The sequence below is a fragment of the Pogona vitticeps genome, chromosome 2 (assembly GCF_051106095.1).
Source record: "Pogona vitticeps strain Pit_001003342236 chromosome 2, PviZW2.1, whole genome shotgun sequence".
Taxonomy (NCBI): Eukaryota; Metazoa; Chordata; class Lepidosauria; order Squamata; family Agamidae; genus Pogona; species Pogona vitticeps.
The window spans coordinates 255,581,806-255,602,232 of record NC_135784.1 but is presented as its reverse complement, the minus strand read 5'-3'; the positions used below and the strand labels follow the sequence as shown (position 1 = coordinate 255,602,232).

Below are 20,427 nucleotides of genomic sequence, written 5' to 3'. Positions count from 1 at the left end.
CACTGTGTTACACTGTAGCTGCAATGGGCTCAACAATGGGGTGTTCAAATGTACGTTTTCAGCTTGCTGGGTGCAGAGCTTATGGTTTCTCACTGTCTCCACTGAGCAGACTGGTAATTGAGCCCCAGGGACTATTTTTTTTTAACAACTCAGTGTACTCCAACACAGGCAAAGTAACATGGCAGTCTGTATATCAACAAATCTGAGCATTAAATTTTAGTAGGACCCTAGGATTTGTTTGTTTAAGAAAGAGAAATAGTTTCAAGCCTAACTGTGAGTGCGACCTTAAGACAGGTGGTATTTGTGGCCCACATTATGGTACCATCCCTCTTGGATCAAGGAAAATAATCATCTTCAGATAACAGGTCCAGTTTTGTATGGCTGATGTATGCAGTTTCCATATAGCTAAAAAGCAGCCCCTACATCCCAACCGTACCCAGTGTGGTAAAGTGGACAGAGTGAAGGCCCAGGGCTCAGGAGACCAGAGTTTGAATTCTCCACTCAGCCGTGGAAACTTGCCAGTGAAGTGGAACTGGTAAAACCCACCCTTTAAATATCTCACCTTGAAAGCCCTGTTAGGATCACTGTAAGTCAGCTCCAACTTGACAGCATGCAAAAACAAGAACCACAACACCCCAAAACAGACTAAAACAAGAAGGCCTTCTGAGATTTTCTCTATGTGATTTTAAGTTCGTGAACACAGGGTGTGAACTGTGCCAGCCCCCCTCCCATTCCTGGGGGCTTAGGAGCTGAGGAGTCTCTAGGCAAAAATCCCATGGGTTCTGTCACTCACTCCAGCTTTTATTAAAGGCACAGCCCCAAGTGCCCCTTCCTCCATGTTCCTAGAGGGTTGGGTTTCTGGCAGTAACCCCCTGGGTGCAATCTGTCTGACTGGGGACCCAACTGACTTCACTGGGACCCCCAAAAGTCCAAGTGCAGAGAAGTGGGTGGGAAGTAGGGTTGGTAAAGATGAGTGATGGGGATCTGGCTCCATGGAGCTGTTCCTCCCAAAGCCTCCTTGGTCACATGCTGCCATTTGCGTCTCCAGCACAGGGTTGCAGTAGGTTGGGTGGCAAGAACTCTGAAGCTGGGGTGGTGCAGGATTAGGGGAGGGACACGCTGCCAAAGCCTTAGATCTGTGACCATTTCTCTGGCCAAGGAGGCAGGGTGGGAAGAGGTGGCTCCACTTGCCCTCTATTCTTGTTTGCATCTCCACAGAGGTACAGACAATGGGGTTCCAATGTTCAGCTGCCTCTTCCAACATCTCCTCTTCATCTGACATAGTTGATGATGACCCTGAGTCTGGCAACTCCTGCTGCACCCTCCCTCAGCTGCCCTGCATCAGGCGGTGGCTTCTACTCCACCTGCAGCAGCTCACTGTCCCCTAGGCTCCCCCAGGCTTGTAGAGCAGGCCAGAGAAGCTGCTGAGGGGCACTCAAGGTGATCCTCTCATACAGTGGAGCAGGAACATGTCACTGGGGCATCCCATGAACATCACCCATGTAGTTAAAGGTCTGCAAAATAGGACTTTGTGCACGTAAAAAACTGTAAAAACAGAGGTCCTCTACATGAACAGGAATGCTAACTATGCAGACTCCTCCTTTGTATGGAGCATCTCCTATGCAGGTCTTGAACTGTATGTACAGAAATAAAGAAAGCCAGGAGAATGTGCAATATTATGGGTAGGGCCAACAGCATGGTCCTTCTCCTATTTTCTTTATGTGTTTAATGTACTTGTGGAAAGATTTTGAAAGGGTATAATGACACATTAAAAGGGAAATTGTTCTCCAATTTGTATGGATTGTGTTCCAGGCATTTCTCTCCCCCCCCCCCGCCGCCCAGCAAAGCAAAGAATCTGCCATCAAATCAGTTTCTACTACACAAGAAGAAGAAATGTCTGCATTGTATTTCATGCTGCGATACTTCAACCACTGGCCCTAATTCAGTAAAGATTAATATCTAAAAACATTGGGGGAGGATGAGGCCAGGAGCATAGGAAAGATATATCCAGAGGTTTACCATTCAGACTCACAACTTCGGCTAGCTATAATTTTTCCTTCAATTTTCTTTTTCACATTCAATCCAGAGAGAGACTGACAGTTTGAAAATTTACAATATGTCTGGCCAAGAACTTGAAACCTGAAAGAATCCAATGTTTTAAATAACTTACTGTAGTAAAAGGTGTGATTCTAACTGTGCTACGTTGCTTATCCCAGCAGATAGCTAGCTAAGACGCAAAGCAGTAGAAAGTCCTTCAGAAGGTTATACAATTTTCATGGGATTTCATGTAGCACCATATAAATAATTCTAATGCTATAGATTCTACATACAATCCCATATCTTTCTCAAGTTACATCCTGCATATAAATTGCTTGCATATAATTAACACACATATTTCTATCTAAGCCATACAAAGAGCGATTACCCACATTTCCATTTTCCTTACAAAATCCATATAGGAATTGACACACTGAATGCTAATGATATACTGAAATGTAATCAGAGGCTACAGGAAACACACATCTTCCATTTACCACCTTTTCTGAGTGTATTTTTATATCTGCTCTCTGATGGAGCCCTAATGCCAACTTCAAATATGTGTGTGACTGCAATCAGCATCACATGACAACTGAAATAGAAATGAAGACAGAAGGTTGGCTATAAATTTTTACAATGTCAGCAATCTTCATATGGACTGCAGAAAGGTCACGGAAATAAATTTCATTTGAAGTGTTATTTGATACTATTATAGCTTTATTGTTCCTGTGCTGGGAAACTGAAATCAGCGCTATGTCAAAACAGTCCAGCAGAATTGCTCTCACTAAGAATATTTTGCTGTACACAGGAAAGCAGGACTGGTAGGATTTTGTTACCAATGTGGCTCCTAGGTTCTCTCAATCTTCTCCATATCAGATTTGTAAACCTACAGAGAGCATAAGTAACATTACTGTGCCTTTTCATTCAACCAGCTTGCCAGCTGTTTATTTTTCACACACAGAAAATCTGTTCTCCAAACAAAATACTGCGTTATAAGTAAATCTTTCCACTAAAACCAAGCATACATTCCAGCTCCTGCTAGTTTCAAGGGAAGTTCTCCCATTCAGGTGACTGTTGCTCAACCACAATTATACGTTTGCAATTAGAGGCATGCACACATGGTTTGAAGTTGCACTGCAAGTACTGAGGCTTAAAGAACATTCAAGGAAACACAGTAAACCATGGTTTTAGCTTTCTCCTCTTGTGTCAGTTTTTATGCATGAAGGGAAGGGATTAGAAGCTTCTGATTGTTAGTTTACACACGACCACAATTTGCTGTTTTATGTATTACTAGTCAGATGGGTCCACATTCATGTTAGTTGGGCATGCCTAATTTGACCCATCTTTTCACTGGGTGTACTTTAAATATTATTACCTCTGGAGCCAATCCTATGGTTTTCAGAAACCACATTTCCCCCACAACTAGTATCAAATTATCGTCTGGGATGCTGATTTGCAAGCTAACTACTGTACTATTTTTCAAGTCTACCTGAATGAGCACGGTTTGGTACAAATAAGCATCATAAGTTTCTAACATCCTTATAATAGACCTGGAAGCAGAGAGAAAGGAATGAGGAGGCTGAACCTGCTTATGCTCACCATATATCAGGATGCACTCTTAAGAGTCAGTATTCATGTGTTTGCAGCTGTTGTAAAAGCATAATAGCCATACCCAAAATATCTACCACTGTAGTCATTCCACGCAATACGTATTAACAGTAAATGGCTTCTAGATACTCAGAATTGGTTTATCATTCTCTTCTTCTGGGGGCACCCTGGGGTTGTGCAGCTTGCCCGACGTCCCACAGGCTGGCTCTACTGGGATGCTGAGTAGGAAATCGAACTCCCGACGTCAGACTCTGCAGCCAGATACCGAACTCGTATTTTCAGCTTAAAGCTTTTACTGCCAGAAATTAAGCTTTAGAAAAGTAACATCAATCTTCTAGACTGTTAAAAAAAAAAACACAACCATACGAAAGTTGGGAAACATTATCAAACAATTGGAAAAGGAACAGGCTCACCTGTAGGCAACATAAAAGGGAGAAGAAACGAGGATGCCAAGACTTGAGAGGTAGACCTACCTGTTAACCTCTCACTCACCCATTCACTTCCCTTCTGTAAATATATGTAGTGTCCTGCCATAATACAGTCTCTGTGTGTGTGTGTGTGCGCGCGCGTGTGCGTTTGCACGCACGCACGCGCATGCATGCATGTGCACACACATATATATAATGACCAGAATTAAATTTTCTGTGTCTGGCTTGAGAAGGATATATACTTGTGTGTGTATATATACAAAATGGCCAGAATTAAATATATATATATATAATGGACATAATTTATATACTGTATATATAATGGTCAAAATTAAAATGTCTATGTCTGGCTTATCTCAGAAGGAAAAATACTGCATTTACAACTTGTTTCTAAAGGAGTTGTTTGCATCTATGAAGAAGATTAGTATGTTAGAAATAATCTCAGGGAGATGGATTAGAGGGTAAAGTATAGGTGAGGTGGACAACAGTGTGTGATAACCACTATTTATCACACAGACACCTTTATAAGGTTTCTCGTAATTAAAAACTACAACACGTTCCCAATCACGTGCAATTGCTTCTGTGTGGCTTAAAAAATAGCGTCCTGGCTGAATCACAGCAGAGATCTTAATGTATTTTTGCACCTATAATGATGTTGACAATGAAGTTTATTGCTGCTTTCACAAATAATCCTTCCCCTTCCTGCTGCCACACACATTAACAAATGCTTGCCAGCAGTCTTCCAACAAGACCACCCTGCAACTCCAAACATGACCAAAAGCCACATTACAAATGAGAGAGAGAGAGAGAGAGAGAGAGAGAGAGATGCTGCCAGCTCAAGCTGCAATTCCAACATCCATCTAAACACCTTTTGTTTCCACTTATTTCTTATGTGCAATTGGGTGCAGGACTGCATCTTTTATCATGGCAATTCAACAGTATTTAAGCCTGCCTGTGGGCTCCAGTAAGTATTAAGACTGCAATAATCAAAGTTGCACTCTGCAGTGAAGGCAGCAGTACCAATAAATGGGTAAGCAGGGAAATCTGTTGTACCAATAAAGTGAAAGTTCAGCCACACATGGGGCTATAAAACTAGATAGAGCTTCTGAATGGAAGAACAGAAAACAGTGGATTTTGTAGTACACAATGCTAGCAACTGAGTAGGAGTAGGTCCTATTACTTTAATTAGGGCAAATTTCCACAGGGAAGAGGGAGTGAAAGCAGGAGCAGCTAAATAATTTGGAATGGGCACAACCAAAGTCCTAACATTTTCAGTGCTGCCATGTTCCATGCAGCACTGCAGCATGAATACACAAATTCAGACATGGGTCAAAATGACCCCACACTCCTTTAGAAAATATGTATGCGTTTTTAGGCATATATGCTGTGTGACCTCCAGTATACCTAAGATAGCCTACAGTCAGATCAAAGTTTGGCACACAGAACAGACTTTGTAGCCAAGCCGGGCTCCAGCACTTGTTCTTGACAGATACAGTTGACCAGGCCTGAAAAAAACAGAAAAAGAAAAAGAAAACCAAAATCCCACTCACAAAGAACTCTAGGAAATGAAAAGAGAGCTTGTTTGAACCAAAAGGCAGTGAACTGCAGCCTTTCCAAGTAGAAGCAACTCCATCTATTAATGGGATATACCAGCAAACACATTCAGCATTTTAAAAGAGCTTGTATCAGTTTAAGATGCTAAAAGGGCATCTTCTGCTTACAAATTGAAAACAAAAATCACTCACAACTGCTACTAATCAATTACATTTATCACACTAATAGGAACATGTTATTCTTTTCTAGGTTAACAATCAAGTCAAAGATCTTTCACAAACCATTCATTTGGAAAAAGTTCAGCGTAGAAACAAAATATGTAAGGTCATAATTCCACTGTAGATCTGACTTGAAAATGATTGCTAACTCTCCTGGTGAAGGAAACGTCCTTTTAAAATATGCATGAAAAATGCCAGATTTATAACCTGTTCATCTTTGAATACACACAGCACAGTCAGCAAAATAATACTAACTTGTCTAGACTGGCACCAGCAATATATTCACTGCAATGAACAAAAGAACAAAAATCAAATTGCATTTTTTTTATGATTCTTGGAAAGAAATTATTCTGAAAATCCTCATACAAATCTACATCTGTTTCCTACAGCCCAAATTTGGATTCAAGCCAGATTCATTTTTAAGTATGGAATTTCTATGATTGAAAACACAACTTGCTATGGAAAATTAGCTTTCCAGCAGCTTCTACTGTAAACTACATTTTGATAGTCACACTGACTATACAGTCCCGAATATTTATTTATTTATTTATTTATTTTATTAGATTTATACCCCACCCATCTAGGTCTATGGTCTACTCTACTCTAACAAAAGAGGTCAGGATACCAGCTAAGAACAGCTAATTCTTGTTATTATTACATGCTGGCAAGTTGCTTCCAACTTATGGCAACCCTAATATGGTTTTCAAGATACGTAAAATGTTCAAGGAATGGTATCTCCACGCTTTTCTTTTCCCTTTGACTTCAGCTACAATCCTCACAGTAGCTGAGAGAGAAATGGACTTTTCCAGGAATAGGTACTTCTGTTGCAATGCAAAGTATCTGACAGTGGTTTGGCCTTCAACAGGAAAATGAGAGCAGCCTGCTTTACAAATAGTTTTTCTTCTTTATTTATTGATAAGGACTAATACAGCAGGTTGACTTATTGGGCCCTTCTTGGGGAGGACCAGCTATAGAAATTGTCATGAGGAACTGCACACCTCCGAATTCACCACTTCATCCTATATACAATGGCTGAGATCCTGTTGTTTAGTGCATCACACTAAAACAAGTCACACTAAAATAGTGCTAAACTACTCGTCATCAAAGGTAAGCACACACAGACTTAACACATGTCCTGTGTGTCCACACTCCAAGTTTCCATTGAGTACCTTTCTTTTTCCTTTTCTGCCTTTTGACAACCCTATTCTTTGCAAAGGCCTTGAATAGTCAGAAGCATTTGCCATTCCTGAACTGTCTGGGTGCTATATGGCAATAAAATTATTCCCAGAAACGAATGGATTAAGAAACGGATGGCACGGTTTGTGTATTTATGTAGTTTAGAAAAGTAGCTGTCCACAGCCAATCACTTATTTCTCCAGGTCTTTTTCCTTGGGCATGCCTTGTGGTATAGGAATTGGCAGCCATTTTCTATTCTGTGCAGGGACCACAGGCAGTGGCAGCAGAATCAGCATGTGTGTGTCTGAGAGGAAATTAATTGTGAATCAGCCAGCTGCCTAGCTTTGGAAAACAGAGAAGAGGGAAGCCGTAGGAGGGAGCAAGAAGGAACATTTCTAATAAGGGGGTGGGAGCTATCTCTGTGCTTCTCATTTCATTTGAACAGTGAATAAATGGTTGAGGAGTGTTAGAGTGACGGGACAGTATGTATCTCTGTGTGAGTATACAGATGGATCTGAAAAGTGCTACAATAAAATTTTAATTGATTTATTTTTAGATGTTCGTACTTCTCCTTCCCCCCTTAAGATGATTTAAAGTAAAAACAAACATTAAACAGTTAAAAACCCTTTATGTTTAGACTAAAAATTAAAACACAAATGCAGCAGCAGCAGCAACAGCAATGCAAATATTTATAATATTCAAAGAACAGAGACAAATATAGAGAAACATATTGTAATTAAATATTGGAAATTTTATTTAAAAGGAAGGTCTTTAACTGCCTTTAAAAGTTTGTTCACGAAGACTTTCCCTGGAAAGGGAGTTCCAGAACTCAGTATTAGCCTACAACCATGGAAAGGCTGAACTGGTGTGCAGATAACTCTCTCCTTGCCAAGGACCCACCTTATCTGAAGTCACCTAGGTCTTTGCAGGATGAGAACATACATCTGAATGATTTCAGGATGGGACCAGGGACAAAGGGTCAAGGCTTCTGAGTGTTCCCAGGCTTCCCAGTCTATTTAGGCATTCATTAGTTCGGACAGAAAACCTGAATGTTACTTAGGTCTACTCTAGTGTCTCAAGCAGAAGTATTCGTTGTCATCTGTTAAATCAGGAATGAACAACAGGCAGCTCTCCCAGGCCAAATGTAGTTCCCACAGCACTACCACAAAAAACTGTGAGAATGTTTTTTAACAAGAGGGCTTTCGCTTAACTTTTTTAAAAATGGGGGGCCATTGGAGCAGGCCTCCAGGGTTCAATGATGAGCCTATACAACAACTGGATCTCTAGAAATGACCTACCTCTGAGTTAAATTATTCTTTTAACAAGAGATGCCATATATTGAACCTGGAACCTTCTCCATGCAAAGGCGCTGCTTTTCAATCGAGGCATCATCCTTCCCTTACTTGTTTGACAGCTTCATACACGGCAGAATCTTGGCTTATGACGAAGTAATTTTAAATAGATATCTTTGGTTTTCCTGTATTTCAGGTACTCCATATTCCATCAACCTATAACAAGAGCTGATGTTCGCATCCTGCTTCAAGGTCTAGTGATGTTGCTAGACTGTTCAACAGGGCACAGTGGTGTTGCCTAGCGCTACCGAGTCAGTGGTTAGAAAGGCTTTTGTTGGCACTGGGACATGTTGCAGACTGTATAATTACTGTTCTTAAGCTTTCTCATGTGCTGAGATTATTAATTAACACATCTTTCAAAGGTAAACAAATGAACTGTTTAACTTGAAAGTCTGGTTTTTAGGCAGGTAGAAAGGCTAAGTGAAAAAACTATCCTGGTTCTCAGAAACAGATCCAAATATACACACTTGCTTTCAACTACCATAAAAGACTTTGTGAATTAGACATAATTTTGACCAGTACCTTACATTAGCTAGCCAGAAAGCTCAGTGGTTTAGCTATCTGGCTGTGGAGCAAAAGGTTAAGAGTTCAATCCCCCCCCCCGTGTCTCCTGGGAGAAAAGCCAGCCTGTGTAGTCATGGGCAAGTTGCACAGTTCTGGGACATCCCAGAAGATGACAAGATACACTTGTGGATAACATAGTGGATAGAGTGAGGGGCTAGGACGCTGGAGACCAGGGTCCAAATCCCCATTTGACCATGGAAACTCACTGGAGGAGCGGAAATGGTAAAGCCACTCCTTCGTCATTGTTTAGTCATTTAGTTGTGTCTGACTCTTTGTGACCCGAGGGACCAGAGCACGCCAGGCCCTCCTATCTTCCACTGCCTCCCGGAGTTGTGTCAAATTCATGTTGGTTGCTTCGCAGACACTGTCCAACCATCTCATCCTCTGTCATCCCCTTCTCCTCTTGCCGTCACACTTTCCTAACATCAAGGTCTTTTCCAAGGAGTCTTCTCTTCTCATGAGATGGCCAAAGTATTGGAGCCTCAGCTTCAGGATCTGTCCTTCCAGTGAGCACTCAGGGTTGATTTCCTTCAAAATGGATAGGTTTCTTCTCCTTGAAGTCCAGGGGACTCCCAAGAGCCTCCTCCAGCACCACAATTCAAAGGCATCAATTCTTCGGCGGTCTGCTTTCTTTATGGTCCATCTCTCACTTCCATACATCACGACAGGAAAAACCATAGCTTTGACTATGCAGACTTTTGTTGACAAGGTGATGTCTCTGCTTTTTAAGATGCTGTCAAGGTTTGTCATCGCTTTCCTCCCAAGAAGCAGGCGTCTTTTAATTTCGTGGCTGCTGTCTCCATCTGCAGTGATCATGGAGCCCAAGAGAATAAAATCTGTCACTGCCTCCATATCTTCCCCTTCTATTTCCCAGGAGGTGATGGGACCAGTGGCCATGATCTTAGGTTTTTTGATGTTGAGTTTCAGACCATTTTTTGCACTCTCCTCTTTCACCCTCATTAAGAGGTTCTTTAATTCCTCCTCACTTTCTGCCACCAGAGTGGTATCATCTGCATATCGGAGGTTGTTGATATTTGTTCCGGCAATCTTAATTCCGGTTTCGGATTCCTCCAGTCCATCCTTCTGCATGATGTATTCTGCATATAAGTTAAATAAGCTGGGGGACAATATACAGCCTTGCCGTACTCCTTTCCCAATTTTGAACCACTCAGTTGTTCCATGACCAGTTCTAACTGTTGCTTCCTGTCCCACATATAGGTTTCTCAGGAGATAGATAAGGTGGTCAGGCACTCCCATTTCTTTAAGGACTTGCCATAGTTTGCTGTGGTCCACACAGTCAAAGGCTTTTGCATAGTCAAGGAAGCAGAAGTAGATGTATTTAAGCCACTCCTTAAATATCTTATTTACTTTGAAAGCCATATCAGGGTCACTATAAGTTGATTCCAACTAATTAACCTTCCATTAATTTAAGGCAAAGCTACCCTCAGCCTAAGCAGAAGAGTTTAAAGAAAATCTGCAAGTAATGTTTTAATCTCGGACATTTTTCTTCATTAAGTAAATGAGTTATAATCAGAAAATTCTTTAAATCAAGAGCAGCAAAACAATACTGTATTTTAATATTATTGATTTCAGCAGAAACTGCAATATAATCATTTTAAATGAAAAAACCCCCCTCGTTTATTCTCAGAACAAATTCTATTAGATATGTAAGGCAGAAAGAAAATCTACCCAGCTTCAACACAAAATAGGTATGTTTGTGTGTATGTATATGTATGTGTATGTGTATATGTATATGTAAGCTAACTATTAACCAATTAGCCAGTTCAAATCAAGATTTGCCAGTAGCTGTCCATTCCCCACACATGATACCAATGGAAAGACTGGTACACTGAAAAAATGTTCCTGTTCCTTTCAAGCACATTAAAGGAGCAAATGTTTTGTCTAAGCCAAGAAAGTTATAGTTCACTGGAGCGAGAGGGAGATTTGGGAATTCTTCCAGGAACTGTTTAATATCTTGGGAAAACTTTTACTTTCAAGGCTCAAATAAAAGCCACTGTTATTTAATGGCGGTGTCCAGACTTTCTCTTGCCGCTATTTTAAAACTCATTGAGTCTGACTGAATTTTAAAACTTAAAAACAAGAAACTGAATTTCAAAACATTCTATATTAGCTTTTTTGTGAAAGCAGTATTGCATAAGTTATCATATGAGAAAAACTATGTGAACATATGAAAAACATGCCAACATTTGGTAGGTTTTAAATATGTTTTTATGTCTGTAATAATTTTTCTGCAGGAACAATATTCCACTGTGCAAAAACATTTGTAAAATAAAATATGGTATCACTTGAAAATGTTAGAACTCATATTATAAAAACACTTGTCTCTGAAAAGCAGCAACATGTGCACTGTTAAACATCTGACTAGCAAGAACAGTTGTAATGAGACTTATTCTCACAAGAGGGCAGACTAGAGAAGGTTTTTTTAAAAAAATGGAGAAAAAAACGAAGTTTTACAGAATCATAGACCTTTAAACAAGTGGTGCCTTAGGAATTGAGACACATATGCAGGGAAACTTACAAGATGTTTGTTTTCATGACATTTTATCTGCATCTAATAAGAATGCAGCAAAGTTTCTCTAAATAAAAGTCTCATCAAGGAAAGTCTGCAATAATGCATTTAATCTAAAGGAGAGTTTTGAGGTCATATTCTAATCTAAACAATTACTGCATAAGGCACCTCAGGTTGTTTAAAGGCAGGAAATCAAACAACCACCCATCTTTGACATTTATGACTGAAGGGTATAATAGTAGCTACTCAAAATTGCACATGTGAAGCTTTATTGAATATCTATCTATCTATCTATCTATCTATCTATCTATCTATCTATCTATCTATCTATCTATCTATCTATCTATCTATCTATCTATCTATCTATCTATCTATCTATCTATCTCATCCAGCTAGTGGCAAAGCCACTACTCTGGGAGGCAAACAAATCATAATAACACAATACAAACAACCTCAAAGACACCCACATAATTGGTAAATATGAAAACTAATAAGACAAGGGAGAATATAATTTTGAATCACATTCAGGGCACAGCTCCTGTCTTCCTGTGCACAGCTTATCTAGTTATTTCTTATACCTATTAAGTGCATAATTAGATTATATTATGCTGGTAATTTAATGAGCAATCATTTTATTACTTTTGTGGTATAACTGTATTCTTGATTACTTTTTTTTAGTTACAGGGCTGTAGCTTCTCTAAATGGGAGAAAAGGAATATCACTTGGTTACAAGACTGTTTCCTGTATTAAAGACTCATCCTTTCTTCTAGGTGTTATGGCAACAATGAGGTGTATGGGAAGTGAGTGTTTTTTTTTTACCTAACACCAGCCGCTTGTAGCATTAAGGGGGTTTAAAAAGTAGCTAATTACCTGAGAAGTAACTTAGTTGTAACTAAAATAATTTCCCTGGCAGATGTACTTAAAATTATAACAGCAAGTTTTAAAAATAGCTTTCAAAGCTCTGGTCCTGTGAAGAGAACCTCTTCTTTTTGTTCCAATCTTTTTGTAACTAAGTACAGTAGTAGTTGAGGAGACAAAGCTACATAAGAAAATCTGAATCTCCCTTCTGTCACAAACTGCTAACCAGTCACAGGCAAGTCACACACTCTCAACCTCAATACCCCATTTGCAATTCAAGGGTTAATAATACTGACTTACCCACATGATTGTTGGTAGGATTACAATTAGTAGCTCAAGAGAAGCTCTTTGAACACCTGCATGCACTGTACATATCTTAAGTATTGTTATTTAGAGATACAGAATTAATAGGATTAATATTCCAGATTTTAGAGTGTATGGACAAACACCCTCTTTCACAAGTTTGGATATTGTAAGTGCCTTGTTTGGCTGAAAATTGGAATATAAATTGAATAAACAATAGTAGCAGTTTGTATCCTGCTTGTTTATATATCAATAAGTCTACCATCAAATTTCAAATAATTGAAATGTCAAAGATTTTAGAGCTCACATTGTCACGGCAATTACTATATTGAGATTCCTTCCAAAAGAACTGAACATAAACAAGAGGAAAGATTTTGTTCTTTATACAGCAGTTTTTACAACTTGAACCTATAGATCATTAAGATCATTATAGCCATGATGCATAACAGGTGTATTCACATGCACTGCAGCATTCAATGTCCGGAAAGCTAAGAACAGATATTCAGCTTTCCAGGTATGCTCTGTCCCACATGTAGAGCTTTTTCCCTCGCCCCTTCTTAGTGTTACCTAGAGTGAGCTGATGACTTGTGCCAGTTTACAAAACTATAGAGAATGGGATGAAACTTAGAAAAGCACAGCATTGGGACAGTTAGATTTGAGGATCAGGAGATCCCTGCCAGAGATAATGGGGTTGAAAATACATGACTTGCAGAAAATACAAGACCAAGAACAATTATGCTTTAGCAGTGGATGCTGTCTGCGTGACCAGTTCCATGTTCTGCTGCACCAGCTTAGCAGCTCATACAAACAGGCCCTACTGCAAATCACAGACCACATAACTTGGGTATCTGTTATATATGATACGTGCAAGTAACTGACATCAAGACTCTTTGAGATTTCAACACTGTCCCTCACTCTTCCAGTATAAAAGCCACTAATTTTCTATGCTATGTCACACACAAAAATGGGGGCCATTTAAGGTAATCACCCTATTTTTTAAGCACTAACAACAACACTTGTGTTAGGTGCCATTAATATTTTTGCTAATGATGCCACTTTTGGCACTTAACTCACACAAAAATGGATAAAAATATCTTTTGTAAAAAGATATGGCAGTTACAGTACTTGTTAATGATGTAGCAATATTCTTTGAATCTGAAAAGTCTATTTAATTACTAAAGAAGCAAAACCCTTTTATATCTGATATTTACCTGTACTGTATTGCTGAAATGTTAATACAAACAAATATATTATCTTCCACTTACAAGCCTTTAACATGGTGGTTGCAGAAGGGCCACAAACCTTTTTGAAAAATTGCTCCTAACAACAGTCTGGTACACAGAAATTTAGAAATGAAGATCTTCCTGCCATGAAGACAGGGAAAACAATATTATTTGCTGACTTTGTGTGGAAGGAAGACAGAGGAGCAGGGCCAGTCAAAACAACTAAATCTGGCAACCTAGGCTTTAGATATGATTATGTCACTTCTCTGCATCTCTGCCTTTTGAACAAGGTAAACAGGAAGTGCACAATATGCGCACTTCCCATTCTCTCCACACTAACATCACATCCAAAACAACTCTCCAGAGTGGTCTCAGCCATCTCATGCAACCTTCAGAACAGCTTTAGGTCATCAGAGGATGAAAATGGGAACTGTACTTGTTATTAAACTAGAGTATGACCTTTCTTTTCTTTGGAAAAAGAAGTGTTCTGGCAATTGGACATGGCTTTATCTTTGGCACAAAGCGAAAGGCCAAGAGAACACCCTCTGCATATCATATGTTCTTTTGAGGGAATAAAAGCAACAGAGTTGGACACACGGAACTCCCCTTCATCAGCACAAAAAGGAAACATCTTGCAGATTCTAAAGCAACTGCAAGAGGTTATGCAACAGAATTTCCTATTCCCAAAATGGCTTTTTTATGAACTCACACTAAAGTCCTCGCTTTTTTGGGGGCGGGGGGTGGGATATTATGGCATTTAAACGTTGCTTTTGACAGACCTGCACATGATGAGATGGGCACTGAGGTAACAAAATTGTCTATTAATGTAAACAGAAAGGCAGGAAAGAAATATTTGGAAGGCAGAATGAGCTGCTAGGAATATGTACATTCCCCTTCCACTGTGTGCCATTTCTCATTTATAGCTTACCCTCACCCACTAAGTCACAGTGGCTTCCAAACTTAGGCAGCCTGGGTGTTCTTGGACTACAACTCCCAGAAACTCTGGCCCGCACAGCTGGTGGTGAAAGTTTCTGGGAACTGCAGTTTAAGAACACCTGGGTTACCCAAGGGTTCAGAACACAGTAACGTGTAACTCTTCCATTGTTCTCACCAAACTCTGTGATATTAAAAACAAGGAAAGGGTACCCAAATACTTCATCACTATTACTGTTGTGCTGAAAACTAGAAACCATTTCCAGTTAGATTTCTGCCTGAAGAAAACATGGTATGGTGGATGAAAGATATCTTTGCTGGATGGGATACGATTATGGAGTTACGTTTCATAATCATTTTCCTAGAACACATTACAACAAATAGTAAATCAATTTAATTTAGCCAGTTCCTCATTAGGATGGTTAAAGATCAATAAGTCTGAATTGCAAAACCTCCCCATTTATAATTCATAACTACAAATAATTTTATCATATTGCTGGTGGGCTGAATATAACTCTGGTTTATTTTAGATGTACTATCATCATCTTTTTAAAAACAATCTTAATACCCTGTTTCTCCAAAAATAAGACCTAACTTGAAAATAAGCCCTAGTATGAGCTTTCAGGATGTTCATAATATAAGCCCTGCCCCCCAAATAAGCCCGTTATGTGAAAGCCCACCCTCCACCATTGTGCAGCAACCAGAAGATGACATGATTGTATTTGAATAAATGGAGATTGTTGTACATGAAAAAAAATAAAACATCCCCTGAAAAAATAAAACATCCCACGAAAATAAGCCCTAATGTGTTTTTTGGAGTAACAATTAATATAAGACTCTGTCTTATTTTCGGGAAAACATGGTATAATTGACGCTTAACTAGGAAGCGTCTATTATTCAAATGATATGAAGTTTGTCCTCAAATTAAAAGTGAAGCAATTTGTTGTGGAACATAATGTGGAAAGCATACCATCATACTTTAAAATTGAAATCCAGTTCACATTTATCTAGGAGCAAGCCCTATTGCGCACAGTGGGACTTTACTGAGTAAGCATACATAGAAATGCACAATTGGTGTGCCCTTGCATGAAAAAATATTTTGAGCAAGTACACTGGATCCTCTGTATTCACAAAGGCTTTCATGGCTGGGATCTAATGGTTGTTGTGGGTTTTTCGGGCTCTTTGGCCATGTTCTGAAGGTTGTTTTTCCTAACGTTTTGCCAGTGTGTGTGGCTGGCATCTTCAGAGGACAGGAGTAGCACTCTGTGCTCTGGTGCAGTTTTTTTGGGAGTTGAGTATTTATAGCTGTGGGATCAGCTTTTGTCCTTTTCGGGAGATGGGTGATTATGGTGATCAGTGAGTTTTTGTTGTGGGTATACTGTGATAAGGAGGAGAGATTATCTGTCACTGTGATTGATGGGTGTCGTTAACTGGTCTTTTGTGTGTAGTGATCACCGGTCCTTGTGGCTGGGTAGAGTTTGTTGACCTTTTGCACACTGTATTTTTCAGTGCTGGGAGCCAAGCTTTGTTGAGTTTTTAACTTTCTTCTTTTTTGTTGAAGTTCTGCCGGTGTTTGTGGAGTTCAATGGCTTCCCTGTGCAGTCTAACGTAATGATTGCTGGTGTTGTCCAGTATTTCACTATTTTGAAATAGAATTTCATGTCCAGCTTGTTTTAGGGCATGTTCAGCTACTGCCAATTTTTCTGGTTGTTTTAGTCTGCAGTGTCTCTCATGTTCTTTGATTCTGGTGTGGATGCTTCATTTTGTGGTTCCAATATGTACTTGGCCACAACTGCAAGGTATCCAGTATACTTCTGCAGTGGTGAGGGGGTCCCTTCTGTCCTTTGCTGACTGTAACATTTGTTATATTTTTTGTGGTGGACTTGAATATTGTTTGTGGGTTGTGTTTTTTCAAAAGTTTCCCCATGTGGTCTGTGACCCCTTTGATGTATGGCAGAAATACTTTATTTGTGGGTGGCTGTTTTTCTTCTTCAGTTTGGTGTTGTTTTCTTGGTTTGATGGCTCTTGTGATTTCATTTTTGGAATAGCCATTTGCCTGTAGGGCCCAATTCAGATGGTTGAGTTCGGTGCTGAGAAATTGAGCTTCACAGTTCTGATTTGCACGGTCTACCAGTGTTTTGATTATGCCTCTTTTTTGCTGTGGGTGGTGGTTGGAGTTTTTGTGTAGGGACTGGTCTGTGTGGGTGGGTTTTCTGGAGACCTTGTGTCCCAATAGGAGGTCAGTTTTGCGTAAGACCATGACATCTAAGAATGGGAGTTGGCCCTCTATTTCTTTTTCTATGGTGAACTGTATATTTGGGCGGATGCTGTTGAGATGGTTTAGAAATTCTTCTAATTTTTCTTCACCATGGTTCCAGATTGCGAAGGTGTCATCCACATATCGGAACCAGACTGTGGGTGTGAAGGGTGCCAAAGCCAGGGCCAGATTTTTGAAATGCTCCATGTAGAAGTTTGCTATAATCGGGCTGAGGGGGCTCTATGAACAGATCTGTCTGTTCATAGAATTCATTATCCCACTGAAAATAGCTGGTCGTTAGGCAGTGTTGGAAAAGGGCCTTGATGTATTCTGGAAGGATCTGCTGGATGAGTGTCATAGTGTCCTTTATCGGTACTTTAGTGAACAGGGATACGACATCAAAGCTGATCAGTCTGTCCACACGGTTGAGTTTTAGGGTGCTGATCTTGCTTATGAAATGTCCTGAGTCTTTGATGTAGGATGAGGTTTGTCCAATGTGGGTCTGTAGGAGGGTCGCTAGGTATTTGGCTAATTCATATGTTGGACTACCCAAAATCCACAAGGACTCAATCCCACTCAGGCTCATTGTAAGTGCCATCGGCTCCCCAACAAATGAATTAGCCACATGCCTAGTGACCAGGGCTTCTCTGCTGCCATTGGAGGCTTTCCCAGGGTTCGCCACAAGTGCCACCTTTCTCTGCCGCAGCACTGGTTGTCTGCTGCTATGGGAGGCTTTCTCGGGGCTCACCGCAAGTGCCACCTTTCTCCACCGCCATCTGCTGCCAGGCCAGGGTTTCCATGCCACTGCCGCAGGCTTTGGTAGACGTCTGCTGCAGCGGTGCAGAAACCCTGGCCTGGCAGCGGATGGCAGCAGAGAAAGGCGAACCCCGGGAAAGCTTCCAATGGTGGCAGTGGTCCCAGCGATGGAGGTAAGGTGCTGCTTTTTGCTTTTTTTAAAACTTTTTTTGTCTTTTGCAGGGTGGAATTGGGCTGGTGGGGTTACATTTCTGTTTATTTTTGGATTTGTTTTGTTTTTTTGCAGCCCCAGGGGCTTGCAGTGTCTTATATTTATTGTTTGATTGGTTGGTTGGTTAGTTTTTTCCTTCGGCTGGAATGGATTAACCGGTTTTCAATGCATTCCTATGGGAAATGGTGCTTCTAATTACGAACATTTCAACTAACGAACATCGTTGGGGACAGATTAATTTTGTATGTACTGTAGTTCAAGTCTGTTCATTTCACATTACAAGCAGTACAGGAGAAATAGAACCAGTTTAGTCATGAGGACTGCAAGGATAACAAACCTATCAATTCTAAAGGAAATCAAACCTGAGTGCTCAGTGGAAGGACAGATCCTGAAGCTGAGGCTCCAGTACTTTGGCCATCTCATGTGAAGAGAAGAATCCTTGGAAAGACCTTGATGTTGGGAAAGTGTGAAGGCAAGAGGAAAAGGGGACAACAGAGGATGAGATGGTTGGACAGTGTCATCGAAGCAACCAGTATGAATTTGACACTATTCCGGGAGGCAGTGGAAGATAGGAGGGCCTGGCGTGCTCTGGTCCATGGGGTCATGAAGAGTCGGACACGACTAAACGACGCTGAGAATGATATAGTCCTCCCATGGAATAATTAATTAGTTTCTGCATTACTTTTAAAAAGAAACGAAAGAATAATAGGCCAATATAATAGTGATATATATTATTGAGAAGCCACACTTAAACTCATGGGGCGGGGAGGGGGCAATGTGTATCTTACATAATTAAATTCTAAATCCCCCAGAGAGTGCTTTAAGGACTATGGGGCGGTAAATAAGTAGCACACTTTGCTTTGCTTTTTGCTTTTACTATAGCTGAGTGGCTTTTCTATCTACAAAGGATCCACATGGAAAATCATGTTCCCAAACTCTGCCAGAAGTTTCCACGGATAGAAAAGTCTCGCCACTACAGAAGTTATTGCTCATCATATGAGGGCTGAAGAGGTATGTAACCTTGGGGACAGAGCTAAACCTGTAGCCGTATAGTCTATTTTTGCCCATATTGCCTCTTTGTTCATGTTGCCTTCAGACACAAGGGTGCGTGGAAGATAAAATATTCCAACACATTTTTTTTCACTGCCATTTTTCAACTAAGTCTGAGCAGAGGCCAGGAAGAAGGAAGTTCTGTTGATTCATGGAACAGATATATTTCGATTGCTTTGAAGATATGGAGGCCAAGGTTCAATGGGAATTACTGGAAAAGGACTCTGTGTTGCCTATTACATGGCCAGCACTTTGTTCCTTCTACAAACAGCAAAATCTACATGTGGCTTTAGTAACTGGTATTTACATTGGTATAAAACCTTGATCAGTATGACTAATTTCAGCACATGAAATTCTTTAAAATAGTAACCAAACATTTTGGGCATACATGTGATTTATCTAGTAAAATTTACTGTGGCCTAGAGGAAACATGTATAAAATGCCTAATGCACACCTTTATGAACAGGCCTGGAAAATCTCATTGCTAAGATTAATTGGCACATTTGTTAATTAAAATAATCTTGGATACCTTCTACTTCTCATTTAGTCTGTTCAGAACATGCATTTTGCAGAACTTTCTGAATTTTGAATTTCATTATTGGTATACAACTCCGTATAGCACAAATTACAGAACACAAAGTGTGAAATAGATTGTAAAGAGTTAAATCCAACATAATACACTACTAGCTACCTCCCACAAATTGCTTAGAGTATCTTCTTTTAAAGTACATGAGAGCAATTGTATCTAAACTTTTACAAATCCAGAAAAATGAATTTTGAGAAAACCCATGAATTAGTATAAATTACCTTCACAACTTTTGATCTAAGGGCACAACTAGATGGGGGGAATGTGGAGCAATCCAGGTTGCATTTTAAAGCCTCTTATCTTCAGTGTCATCTATTTTATCTCACACCTGAGCAAATATTTCCATTCACATTGGATATGTTTCTTCTCCCTTGAAAAGGTTCCAAGCTTCAGCTTATTGATTGATTGATTGATTGATTGATTGATTGATTGAGCTTATATGCTGCCCATTTAGACATAGTCTACTATGGGCGGCTCACAAAACGCAGAATAAAAACAATAAATATGAAATTACAATTTATAACATTTACACAAAACAAAGTAGATAAAGATAGAGAAAAAGAGAATGTTACGTAGTGCCCGGAGGGAAGGCCTGTCTATATAACCAGGCCTTGAGTTGGTTTTTGAAAGTGCCCAGCGAGGGGGGCAGACAAATCTGGGGGGGGGGGGACATGTTCCAGAACCTGGGAACTCCACAATTCAGACTTCACAGGGCCGAGTCCCCCTCCCCAAGCTGGACTTTCTGAAGATGATTCTCCAAGAAGGATCGGAGCCAGGCCAATG

The 20,427-nt window shown here is 40.1% G+C and overlaps 1 protein-coding gene across 9 annotated transcripts in view; it reads right to left on the bottom strand.

Annotated features, from left to right (window-relative positions):
- The window catches only part of SEMA6A (semaphorin 6A), a 193,144-nt gene that overhangs the window by 158,899 nt on the left and 13,818 nt on the right, over nucleotides 1-20,427 (bottom strand). The gene's annotated exons all lie outside the window — the stretch shown is intronic.